General features: G+C 32.7%; 1 long non-coding RNA gene across 1 annotated transcript in view; it reads left to right on the top strand.

Annotated features, from left to right (window-relative positions):
* Positions 1–13,049, top strand: part of LOC124362554 — a 257,948-nt gene that overhangs the window by 47,407 nt on the left and 197,492 nt on the right. Inside the window, exon 3 of the long non-coding RNA XR_006922476.1 lies at positions 3,262–3,306. This is a non-coding gene — a long non-coding RNA (uncharacterized LOC124362554). The remainder of the gene's footprint in view (positions 1–3,261; positions 3,307–13,049) is intronic.

Raw genomic sequence — 13,049 nt, 5'->3', positions numbered from 1 at the left:
AATTATAAAAGATTAAAAAAATTAAATCCCTGTTTTTAAATTCTGGACTTGTATGTTCTTGTTTTATGAGTATCAGTAAATTTATCGATTATGTATAACAAAAGATAATGAAAATTTGTAAATAATTAATGGTAATGCGGATCCTAAGGGGATAAGAAAGCAAGAAAAGTAATGGAAGTGAGTGGATTCTGAGGCGGAATGTGTTGTTTTTATAGAGCCTCGGCAGTCTCTCTCCGATGGCATCCGTGAAGATTGATCATTTCCAATAAACCTGACAATGATATAATGTTTCCTTTGAAGCCTATAACTGAAGGCGAGTATTGCTCAGGGTTCCATATATCAGCCCTTCCCCTCTACATCTGCTGGGGTTGGAGGGCTTGTAATTGTTTCTTAACAGATTAAAACTGACTAGCCACCATACTGGCCGGACTCTTGTGGTCACCGGATCCTCTTCAGTTTGTCGACTCATTGTCCATTTATGAATTGTAAATAGCCCTTCCGGTTCAGTCGGAGAAGTACATAGGTTTTGTTACAGTTAAAATATACATATGATTCGTTGGATGAGAGTTCAGTAAGCCTTTCACTCGAGGAGTTGTAAAACATTCATTTCTGTCTGTGTGTTTATATGTCTGTTCGCACATTATATAGAGAACGAACTGACTTATACACTTAGTTAGACGAAGTTAGAGTTCAAGTTCGATTATTGTGCAGGTTCGATCACTCCATTGGATTTGTCTGAGCGCTAGAGAACATTTTTTTTTGTCTTTTGGTTAATTCGTAAACATACAGTACATGCAACATAGCAACACATATAGCATAATTAAATCAGCTTTATACCTGTATTTCAAGGTTTTCATACATCCTCAACTAAGGCTGTTACGCACCAGGTGTGGCGTACTCCTGGCTTATAAATACATGATTCGAAGTACAGTTGTGCAAAAACAAGTTTTCTCCAAAAATAATTGTATTTTTCTCTAAATTGCAGCTATATTGATACGAGCTACCCAATGTACATAGCTGGATTAATTATAATACCAATATTGCTTTTAAAGTTTCAATTCATTGGGGACAGTTATTGTTTTAACAAGCTATGCAAGGATGTATAAATATATTTATACACAAAGTTTGCAACTGGGGTTGGTTTTGGGCTCTGGGCATCTCGGAACGTGAAATTATGCAGATATTCTATATAGGTGCCACTATGCGAAAAATTTCAATAGTCCGATTTATTTACAAAAGGGACCTAAAAATCCAATCAACGACAGTTTGTTACAAGAAGTGGTTCATACATATCTAAAATATTGAAAACAGGTTTTAAAAAGCCTAATTCATACTAAACATTTTTAAACATTTCTTGTATGAAATAAAATTATCGGCTATGATTCTTCAACACATTAAAGCAAGAGTATAAAGTATAAATTATCAATAAAAAATGCATTTAAAAACTGAACAACATTTGTAATGCACATAATATTCCTAAATTTTAAAATTAATATTTGCAATGGTTTAATCAACGAGCCTAAACATAATAACTCTAGAAGTTTATAACATCAAACCATTTGTTAATTTGTTTAATTAGTTGAAGCAACTAGCAGTATGTACAAGTGTAAAACAATAAATCTTTGCAAACAGTGATTGTAATTATTTTAGTGTATATTTTGTTATATAGTAAAACATTCACGATTGAGTTATATAGCGTTCGTCTTGCGGCTTCACCGCAGTCCTCGGAGATTGATCGACACCATTAAACTTGACAATGACAGAATATTCGCGCTAAGAACCGATCAGGAAGAGGATATCACGACTTTCCCTACATTACTTCAAACCAAGACGTATGTCAATTTCGGACGATCAACTTAGCTTAGGGAGGAAATTCACTATGTGATGGTCCTAATACCCTGTTTAGTGAAGACCGTTTATTCAATAAATCGTGAATTTATATTATCACTAGGTTAAATTTCAGTTTTACCAAATTTGGGTACATACATGTGTTATGTATTGAGTTTGTATTGCATAAGATTTAGAAATAAGGTGCGTTGATTTATGTACTATAATGTAATGTGGTCTTTGCCTTGTATTTAATCAAAGAAATTATGTTTGTTACTATTTACTCACAGATAGTGTTTTCATATGCGTAAACATGACGTCATGAATATAGATTTAAATATCAATATTTTCATAAGATTTTATTTAATGTAAATTACAAGTTAATATGCATATATGATTACGGTGCGAATATATATATATATATATATATATATATATATATATATATATATTCACTCCTTTATGGAATACATTGTCCCACCACGTTAAAGGCGTTTTCGGTACTTTCAACTTTTTAAATGTGGTTATATTTATTTAAACACTTCCTAACTTTATATTATCAATGCTGTCGTTCAAAGTTGTTTAAATCCAATATTTTAATATCAAGTTGTTTTTATTTCGGATTGAAAATGGGAAGGTTGTTTTTTTATCTCGTAGTATCAACAAATATAGAAAATCCACATTGTTTCTTTCATTGCTAAACAATTAAAATTCTGATACATGATTCATACCTATTGCTTTGTATAGTATGTTCATGTTATGATCTCTGAGATTAATACATTTAACAAATAGAAATGAATGAACATGGATATGACCTGAGACGTGCAGACATTATACTGAATTTGAAACATATGGCGTAGATGTATGATTATTTCTCTTATTGAAAATTCATGAACTATATTTTTGATACATTAATATTCATTACTTGAATACTCCTAAAGTCTTCAAAGATCTGCGCAATGACATATTACTTTGTGGTAGTTAAAATGTGCATTTTTGCATTTCAATGTCACATAGAACTTACACGAGTATTTATTCGCAAAAGTCATTGCCATCTCAGATCATAAGATGTTTAGAGAAGCCAAGAGTTGCTATTCTTGAATAAGTTCAACATTAAACGTTATGGAATATTCTCATCTCTTACACAACAAAATTTTACCAGTTATGATCACGGGACGTGTTGTTAACATGAGTATTCATGTGCAGAATTCCATTACGGGATTATTTCTTACTTAAACCAACCATGTATATAGAATTGCAATGTAAGCTACGGCTGACATATTGCCATTTGGATTCAAATAAAGTATAACGGCTAGCAATGTATTCCATATAAATGTAAAGTGGAATCTGTAACGCTATTTATTAGGCTGTAAACCTATACAAAGTGATGGCTTTATTATGTATAATAGTTTGAATTTATATATTTTTTTACAGATAGATGAGTGGGGAAGGTCGACCTAGAGAAGTTGTCTTTAACAGGTATTGTAGCATATATGATTAAATATTTCAATATTACTGTACACTCTAATATGTATATAAATCGACTATAAAACTGGATATTGTTTTAAACAAGATATTTAGTTAAGTCAATTAACAGTATTAATTAACTCCTTTAATTTGACTCGTTATTATATGCACTAGACGGAAGGAAAAATTACGCTTAAATGAAGTGATGTCATCCAAATTTTATTAATTTACGTGCATGATTTTTATAAAGCAAAACATACCTTAAATTACACTCGATATGCATGTGAAGCAACGGGTATTGGCTTCCCCTTACAAAAACATGGCTATCCTCCATAAGTTATTGCTTATCATCTGATAGTCAATATGTTCTCATTTGGCATGTTTTCTGGACAACAAATTCAAATCTTTTCTCAAGTTTAAGGTAAACCGTTTCAGTTCTGTGGGAAAATATTTCCCTTCTTATTTATATTAAAATTGGCCTACACGTTTTGAGTGACACCACATGGAAATATATGCACTATTTATTTAAAGAATGGTTTATGAAAAATATAAAGTTTTTGGCTCTTCCTTCGAAAAAAAAATTAAATCCACAAATTGTTCGTGTTTTACGCAATTTGATTTTTATTCCAAAGAAGCTTGGATTAGGGAACTCAAAATACGAACTTCTTGAATAAAATATTATAAAAATATAACGTTATGTTCTGTTACAGTTTTGGGACATATTAATTATTACCACACCCGATTGTTGGTTGCGATGTATTCTTTAGTATTTACCCAGTTAGAATGTAGTTAGTGTTACAACTCGAATTCATTTTTTAGTCTCGAATACAAGTTGAGAAGTGCATTGTCAGTGTCGTCTCTATTGTTAACCATTGTCAACATTACTTCTTTAGAATCATCCATAACCCACAATATGGCTTCCATACTTAACTTCATACACTTTAATTATGGAAAAGAGAATTTTCACCTTCAATCTGCAATATCACTCACTGTTGTGATATCTATATGTTCCCGGAAATTCTTATGGCTAATCATTATTTTCATCCAAATGGATTCATGTTTCGATATCTCTCTCTACGCAATTATTATCACCATACACTTCTTAATTCATTACTTTTTAAATTTCATAATCCGGACTGTATGTAACTTTCCATGTTTTTAGTAATACGATTTCCATAATACTTTAATGCTGAGTGTAATGTAGATGGGCTTTGAAAGGCACACATTCATTAACTTACACCGAGTAAAGTTTTAAAATTACCAAATTAAAATTACCTTAATATTTAAATTATACATTGAAAATTATGTGCTATATTTTTTTCGATTCTTCTTAAATAGACGTTTGGACCATTACGCACATACAATTCAGTTACCAAAAGTTGTAACTTCACTTTTATCTAGTTTTATGAATCGTAATTTTTATACATCGTAAAAAAGTACTAACACATACCTTTAAACTAAACCTTAAAGATGCTCCTTTATTTGAATCTATCTCCAATTATTGTTAAATACATATAGATAGCTACTGTAGTTACTAAAAGTAATGTAAAATAACAGTTTAGTTGCAAAAGTTTAATATTTTATGTATTCCAGCCCCAAATTAGGCTATTAAGTACCCTAAAAGAAACGAAATTAAAAGATTTAAATGCCATGCCACTCCTAACGTTAAACCTCTGGAATTCCTATAATGCCCCTTTCGTTGAAATCGCTCCAGTAATAACGGAAGAGTTATTTTCATAAAAACGCTACTTTAGGTGCAGTACAAAAATTCAGTGTAACAAAAAAACCATCAAGGTTGCATTTTATATACATTAAATCAATTGAATTTATATATAGCTAAACATTGTTCAAATAAGAATACAACTGTTTAAGTATTATTTTGACACAATTTGGGTCGTAAGCTAACAAATACTAAAGCAGAAAACAGAAGCTAATATGAGTTAGTTACTTGTTAAAACACAGTATAATACATATAATGAAGTTAATAGATGTTTTTAACTATTGAACGAAACTACTTGAATGTGAATAACATCGAGCTCCCGCGGCTTTTATTACATTTTAGCTCGCAACATTTTTGCCATGTCGTCAATGTTTTATAGGGCATGTCTGCTGAAAGCTGTTAAACCCTTTCTCTTTTACTCAGCCTCGTTTAAAGCTTCTCGTAAACGTGTTTACTCCACTTGTTAAGTATATGGCGGAGCAGTGGTTGGTTAATATGCCATCCATTTATACATTTTTAACCAACGAACTATACTACTGGAATTTTCAGAAATTCAGTTTTCATAAATAGAGTTTCTTAGTGAATGATTTATTTAATTAAAATGATACATAAAAGTATATGAGATTTCATGGAATAAATTCAGATGTAAATAGTATAATTTTTGCCTAATTGGAAATAAATCAATGCGTTTTATTTTGTTATCCACGATAGTAGATATATTAAATGCATTACATTTAATGTTGTTTTAATTTTAATTTAAAGTTATAAGAATAAAAAAAATTAGAATTAAAAATTAACTTTGTAGACATGGATACACGGTGAGTAAATTTGTATAAACACCTTAATATTTTTAACACGTAGCAGATAAAACCGTTGCGCAATTTTGTACGGCTATCTTAAATTTTCGTGAAATAACCATCATACGCCAACTACATTAAAGGAACGACCTTTGGAGAGTATCATGGAAGTCTTCAATGCAAAAATAGGTCAATATTTATATAGTTTTTACCCATATATAAAAATAGAACAGATCAGAAATAAACTTTTGATAATAAGCCGCAGTGTGTCAAAATTTAATGTCATAACCAATTAATTCTAGGAAAAGAGAAGTTATACGGATAGAATACAGGAATAATTATTTCCTCCAACTTACCTCAGGGAATACTTTGACACACTCTTCCAACCTAATTACCGTCGAGAGCCCGGTATAAAAACAACGAAGGCGGTACTCCAAACCGGTATCTTTTAATACATACGATTACTGATCCCAAAAATTATTAGAATATTTGGCGTCAAAAGTATTGTCAGCATCGTGTCTAAATGATACAAATAGTTCTGGGTATAAGGATTTTTAAAACATCATTAAAAATTTCAAAGATTCTGGCAGATAATCAAGGTAAAGATAAGATTATTAGAATCCTCGAAATTTAGACTCCTATTTGATGCCAAAAATATTATGACCTTGTATAACGAGGTAAAATGAGGTGCAGAGATTACGAATCGTCTCTAAGAGCGATCCCACAGCAGACCACGGTATACAATATTAGGATGCCACGAGGCAACCTAAATAATCGTTTTTATCATTCGGTAACGGATACATACAAATAATTTAATTTGTAAATCAATAAATAAATCCTACCAATTTTTTTAATAAATTAATTTATTGTATAAATTATAAGGTAGATGATTCTACCTTTTATTTAAATATATAAATAGCAATAAGATCAAAACATTTATGGACATGATGCCTGTGGACTGAAAAAGTGCCTTTTTTGATGAAGATTTCATTGCATTTATAAGGGTCTTAGTGTATATTTTGGGGTTTGAGCACTAATCCAACGTTTTGTACTCAGATATTCAAGAGCATTTTCAAGTTTGTATAATTAATTGCCATAGTAATAACAAAATTATAGGAACAACACAAATTGTTTTGTAATCAAAACGAATGAATTCAAATAAAAATTGCCTTATATTCAAAAATCGTTTCCCCTGGTACTATGTGAAAGAAGCTGATGCGTGAGAACCCGATCCTCAAAGTGTAAATATCGAGGTATTATATTTCAGTCACTAAAATTACTATTAATTTTGAAGTTATTCTATTTCATCCGAATGTATCTTTGATAGAGCTGATTCGCGTATACTATACATAAAGCGAAAGGTGTCTGTCTGTATGTTACTCAGTCACCTAAAAACTACTGGACCGATTATACTGACATTTTACAAGGACTTTCTTAGGATTCCTGGTTAAAAAAATAGGCGTATTCCTATTTCGAAAATATCCCCGGGCTACACCCCACTGGTCTTGGAACGTATCATATTATTTTACATGTAAACATGTATGTATTTTGCCTCTCTTTTTTGCTGTAAAAGTGCTAATAATCTGAATTTCTCTAATAAATAAGAAATAAATACAATAGTAGACGTTATTTTTATATGATCCTGTTTTGATGATGTAGTTTAATAGTTACATAAAATTAATATAACTATGTAATCAGTTTCATTTAGAAAGAATATGCACGATAAATTCAATTTTCCGTGGATTTCTCTATCCAGTGTTTGCTAAACGGTGTGAAAAAATTTGTAATGATCTAAAACATTCATATCGCCACAAAATAAAACATGCTGAATATATTTACAGCAACTGCTCAGTAAAAAAACGCCCGCACGCTGACTCCCATATTACTGACATTGTCGTAAAAGCAGATATTACATAGTGGGGGACTGGAAGGGTAAGGAGCCACCCCAGACCGGACATTATTTTCTATGATCACGTCGATCGCCACGTTAGTCCCGCACGTGACCCTCTAAACTTCCATGTGACTGTCCGGCACCCTCCCCCTCCGAGAACTTCTGCTTCGTGCCAGATACAGTTTAGGTAACTAAATATCGTTCTATAACTTCCATATCTCGCACAGTTCGGTGTTAGTATTCTACACTTTCAACTAACCACGTAGATACAATGTTAACATTACTCTTATTCAGTTCTGAATTAATAGAGTTAGGATATATGAAATAGAGAAGTTCATTTTGTATTCTAATAGATATTTAAAATGTTTGAATATTTTTGTGACAATAAATTGCGTCCTCAATAATAAAACGGAGTCATAATGTTTACGTACAAACTCAATTCGTAGTGATTAAGGTAATGTGTCCGAGCATTTAACGACCATCTATTGTTCTAGTTTAGTGAAGGAAACAGGATTTTTTCGGACATTTGCCGTCGTTCAGTGCAACAAAAATTCATTAACACTACGTTTCTAGATCTGTAATCTTATCTCTTCTTCAGGTAAATAACTAACCTAATACATAATTACAAACTAGATTAAAATAAACAAATCATACCAAGCGTTGTTGCACGCATAAGTCAGGAATCACAACCACCATGTTGTGTGTCAACTTCACTAACTCTAAAACTATACATAACACTAATCATTAAAACTGAATTACAGAATACAGGTCACAATACGTTTGCATTGGTCTACCAACCACCTACGACTGTCTAGTTTAGTATTACATTATAATGACTTACTATAAATTTATCATTAAAAGAAGTTAATAATTAGTAGCAGTAATTTTCTTAAATTCTTCAGTTTTAAATTAGTTTTAAAACAAACCCGTAAAATTGTAACTCGGTCCTGAATAATCACCTAAGGTATTGAAAGTACTAAACATTATTTTCGTCACGATCGAATAAGAACTGCTCCTCATTAATGCAGCTTTTTTGTGAAGGTTTCCGACCATAAATCTTGTTTTTCTACCAATGAAAGTCAAGTTGGAATTCGATTGTTTTCTATCGCTTTCCATAATTATTTTAGCATGTGGTTGACACGCTTTTGGGATGTTCAGCGCATTAAATGGAATACAGATTCACTGCCTTGCCTATCTGTTCATACAAATAATGTATTTTACCATGTCGTCTTGTACATGTTAAAACGTGATACTTAGCTTACGAGTTATCTTTGATAAAGCGTATTACATTATTATGATAAACTAAAGTTGACATTAGATTTAGTAGTGTCCTAGAACAAAATTATTAATGGATTAATGTGCCTTACAGCAATATGATTTAAATTTAAGTTCTTCACCTTCTACCTGTTGCAAATTCAAAGGTACAGGTTTCAAAGTTTAAAATACACTGGAACTGCTGTTTCATTTGAAAGTATAGAAACAAGTTTCTTTCATTTGACTGATTCATTCTGCGATCACCCCCACAGTATGCAATAGTGTTGTATATTTTTCCATAATCACCATACAGATTATAGATGATAAGGTTGGTCTACGCTAGTCCATATGTCACGTTATAAGTTTTGCTAGAGTTACATGACAAATTTCATGTACGTAGCACATTTCGTTCTCGATATGTCCTGCGGACTGATGTGTAATGGGACAGATGAAACATTTTTTCAGCCCCAGGGCAGACAAAGAGAAATACTGAATTCACTTTCATGGCTTTATAAAGCTCATCCAAATCCCATATGAGGATTATTTATACAAGATAGAGACAACGCTTCATTGAAGGACCCGACAAGACGTAACAAAATTGTTACCGACCACTTGGACAATGTAACTGTTGTAAATCAAATTTTGAATAACTGTACTTAGTGTATTTACAAATGTATTTATCCTATGATTTTCTCGTTGCCATCATATTTATGCGATCATAAGAAAGTAAAAATGTTTATTACTGTCAGCCAAATCCCACTGAGTGACATTTACCATCATTGAACTTATTGTTGCCTATATAGAAATGAATCTTCATACAACATTTCTAGTCTTTAGGTCTCGTCGATTTAAAACATACATGAGTGAAATTACATCAACCACTCAAGAGATAATCTTCGCTGACTCTCAGCTCACTGCGGTAATCTGATTTTATCCTTATTCTTTCGATCATGATTGCCAAGTAGCCAAGAAACATTGTTATCAAACTAGTAGAGAAATGTTAATGCTTCTTCTACAGGTACTGCACCAATATTTTTCGTCTAGTATAAGTGTACCTAATAGATTTCCAGATTATTCTAAATAAAAAAAATTTCTCCAAGATCCGACTCAAGGAAACCGTAACAGGACTGACACTAACGGTCGGCAGCAAGCGCAAGCCCGGGGCGCACGTCAGGCGGTAAGTCCCGACTCTATGGCGGGGACATGCCACAGCCCTCCCAAATTACGCCGCCTCGACCGTAACCTGTAATCTGGCCGCCCGAGTAAACATGTCTGTGGTTATACCTTAATAGATAAAAGCACTCAAGGCGCCCAGGCTTAACGCCACACCCGCACTCCCACCTGCGGTGGCTAGCGGCTTCTGGGCGACAACTGGCAGGTGGCAAGTAATTGCAGACTTGCCGCAAACATCCAAATTGCAACCTTTAAAACAAGGAAGTACCAATGGTTATTCCTGCAGGAATTTAAGATCGAAACAGATTTGAACTACACGTTTGTTGAATCATTCCAAACAAGAGAGATTGGTACTCCAGTTCTCGGATATATAAGGAATAAATAAACGTTGGTATAGGTTTACTGTCGGGTATTTCCAGTTGTCTAGTTTCGTTTCGCTCACACAGTCTGTACTCTCGGTAAAATAATTTTAAATAAATTCCCAGATTAATAAGTAATGGATATATCAACTTTAAACTACGAGATAGGGGGTCTATAAGTCACTACTTTCAACAAAACTTCGGTCTCTCTATGGTTGGCTGACACTATTCTAACGTTAGTCTTCATGTCTGAGGGTTTGTTGTAAGTGTATCAAGCTAATAACGGTTGGTTCTGAGAAAAATATATTGTATGATATATTAACCCATTTGATACTCTCCTATTTCGAGCTCCTAAAAAAACTAACTTGGCTGACTATCAGTGTTTCTTGAGAGAAAAACAGGCGGTTAAAATTCAAGAATTTTTTATACTGTTGATTTCACGAAAAACTAGTTTGTGTGGTTATACAATACAAACTGGTTCCTGCGTGCTAGATCAGTATTAAAGCTACATCATTATTCCCCTTGCGTACACATACAATTTATTTATTTCTCTCCGTGGTAAAAACTGAGTTGCAACAATATATTAAGTGTTTTGGAATGAAAACGAGCAAAAGTATAATTTAAAGTGATACATGAGTACTTAAAAACATATAGTAACAATCTTAAACATCGTGTGATTCGCCAAACACTATGTGTTCATCGTTAAAATAAAAACATTGAATATTGATATAGTTGAATAATTATATAATATATTAACAGATAACCAGTAGCAAACTAATTAATTTGTAATAACAAAGTAGCTCACATGAATACATAGACTAACTAGAACACCGAAACGTGGAACAGCGGAGCCAAGCGGTTTCAAATCTGCATTAATTAATTATTTATTACACAAGTCATTATTGCAATATTTTTGTATATTAAAAGTTTGTACAGTTGATATGTTTATGTTTGTGATTTTGGTGATATTGATATGTGTACTGAACTGACAATGAAAAAGTAACCAGCTACATTGCCCTTTGGTAACAGCTCTAAAATGTAAAAATTATGTAAATTGAATTAAATTATAGACTCCTGACTGAACGTCGTTGTGTCGTATCATATTGCAGTTGATGGCACATTTTTATTCTAACTTTTTGCTTTTTTTTCTTCTAAGATTTGAATTAAAAGACAGTAATGTAAGGGAACACATATGATGTTGTGTAGCTGTCCTAGTTATATGTATTAGGTGTGTGTTGATATGTGTTAGGTAAATAATGTTATATTAGGGGTGGGGGGATGCATAGACTTCCTAAGAGTCATCTTAAACATCTCAAATTGAACAGAATAAGGATCACCCCACATCGTGTTGTCGATTCTTTGAATCACAAAACATCTTATGAAGAGTGGCAAGAATTTCACCATAATTGGATGGCGATCAATATTTTTGCTCCGGTTTTATGACCTAACTTAATCAGACTTTGTACATATGAATAACAATCTTAGTATGCTTTTAATCTATAAGTATTCATAATTGCTCTGCAGAGAACCGTTACGCAGAGCACCAAAATGTGCGTTCTTTACTTAGGTACTCAAAACTTAAATCTACTATATGAGTATAAAACTGTCGGCGATATCAATAACACAAGGATTGCAACGTCAGCGGCCGAGCAGGATTGATGCTTATTTCTAGCTATCTGTCCTCGTTCAATTCGTCGTGAACGCAAACATTCTATCATTGTCAGGTTTATTGGCAGCAGTAAATCTCCGGACGACCACGAGAGGGCGGCCTAGGACAGCTCCGGGCCTCCACGTGCGATATACATAAATACTTTCCCTGACATGGCGGTAAATTGTGGGCCGATGTGCTGTGTAACAGGCCCTATCTCTGGGAGGAGCGAGCTACTTAAGGAAGGCCGATTTTCGTTACATCAATTAATCTAGACTGATCTAGACTTTTATCACAGAATTCCATACCAGTGCATACCCCCCTGGGAGGACGGGGGCTGTTAAACCTTGAAATAATTAAGGCTTCTTTCCCTCACCAGTATTCAGACAAGATAAAATTATAATTAACATAACGTTAAACTTCACCGAAATGCAGATTTATATTTTGATTATTGGTAAAATACTCAATTAAATGTTTCTAGACAATAAGTGCTTCTTGCAACAGGAGGCTCTGCTAAAACCCTAGTAAGAATATTTACGACTTCCTAGGCCTAGTAAGTTAAAATAAAAGAATAAAATACGAATTTATATTTGACTTATATCGAAGTACGAATTTTTTTATAAATGTGTTGTCATATACCTATGTTAGATTTTTTTAAACAATCTATTTGTGCTATGAAAGTTTTTGAATGATAGGCTATTCACACAAAACGTAATGTGTCCTTTTTAGGTACAAACATGAAACTGAGTGCTATGAGTTACAATTAATAGTTGATAATATATAACTATATATATTTGTGCTATGAAAGTTTTTGAATGATAGGCTATTCACACAAAACGTAATGTGTCCTTTTTAGGTACAAACCATGCTTCTAAAACTGAGTTACAATTAATAGTTGATAATATATAACTAT

The sequence above is a fragment of the Homalodisca vitripennis genome, chromosome 5 (genome assembly GCF_021130785.1).
Source record: "Homalodisca vitripennis isolate AUS2020 chromosome 5, UT_GWSS_2.1, whole genome shotgun sequence".
NCBI classification, from domain to species: Eukaryota; Metazoa; Arthropoda; class Insecta; order Hemiptera; family Cicadellidae; genus Homalodisca; species Homalodisca vitripennis.
This window is presented reverse-complemented; position numbering and strand designations above follow the sequence as displayed.